The sequence below is a fragment of the Mus caroli genome, chromosome 1 (assembly GCF_900094665.2).
Source record: "Mus caroli chromosome 1, CAROLI_EIJ_v1.1, whole genome shotgun sequence".
NCBI lineage: Eukaryota > Metazoa > Chordata > Mammalia > Rodentia > Muridae > Mus > Mus caroli.
In genome coordinates this window covers 86,452,051-86,452,940 of record NC_034570.1, presented here as the reverse complement: position 1 = coordinate 86,452,940, position 890 = coordinate 86,452,051, and the positions used below count along the sequence as shown (strand labels likewise).

At 48.7% G+C, this 890-nt stretch overlaps 1 protein-coding gene across 1 annotated transcript in view; it reads right to left on the bottom strand.

The window, feature by feature from the left end:
- Positions 1-578, bottom strand: part of LOC110295638 (D-2-hydroxyglutarate dehydrogenase, mitochondrial-like) — an 11,330-nt gene extending 10,752 nt beyond the window's left edge. The window contains exons 1-2 of the mRNA XM_029475437.1: positions 450-578; positions 320-377 (exon numbers count right to left, since the gene is read on the bottom strand). The gene's annotated coding sequence lies outside the window, so the exon portion shown is untranslated. The remainder of the gene's footprint in view (positions 1-319; positions 378-449) is intronic.
- Positions 579-890: the final 312 nt, after the last annotated feature.

Here is an 890-nt window from a genome sequence, read left to right as displayed (position 1 = left end):
GTACATAGGGGAAGAGAGGCTGACACTGTCTCAGGGTCTTGTGAAAGAGGGACATGTGGCCTAATTCTAGTACCTTCAAAGCTCTCATAGTCTTTGTAAGAGTCAGCACACCATCTATATCTCCACAAACCTCACCCCCTCCTCAGCATCCTGAGTTCTGAGCACAACCCACCAGCCCTGGACCTATGCCTGTGACGCATCCTACAGCTGGTATTCTTACAGATGTGGATCCAGAGAAAGGGATGCCTTCAACCCCCTATCTTCTAATGGGTAGGTATGAATGTAGCCCATGGTATCCTGTCTGCAGACATCTTTTTACCTAAGAATCTGGGAGACTTCCTCTGAGGTCTGGGGTCTCAGCAACACCTTATTACAGCCTGTGACAAGAGAACAGACTTGTCAGGGCACGTGGAGGGAAGTGGCCCAGTCACAATCCTTCCCATGCCCACCTTCCACTGTAGCTTATCCAAAAAATGTCCTCTGCAGTGTTTGCTCTTCTTCAATGAGGTGACCAGCATGGCCACCAGACCCACAGCCACTCCAGTACAAAAGGAAGATGTCAGAGGGTCCTGACCTGCCTAGGAAACATGCAACAGCTGGATCACTACAACAACTGATAGAGCCAATGGCCCCTCCCCACCTGGCCTTGTGGAAGGGACGGTGGTTTCAGCATCAATGTGCAACGAGCTCTGGTGGGCTTCTCTGCAGACTCAAGAATCCCTTGCGATTTGGAAACATCCTGGTGTTTCTCAAACTGTGTTGGTTTTAACACAGACTCTCCTTTTTTAACCAACTAGTACAGTGGCTGAAAATGTAACTCACAGATCTATCTGTCCACCTTATCGTAGGTTCCAGTAGAGACCAGATTTCTTCCTGAATTGTTCTACTAA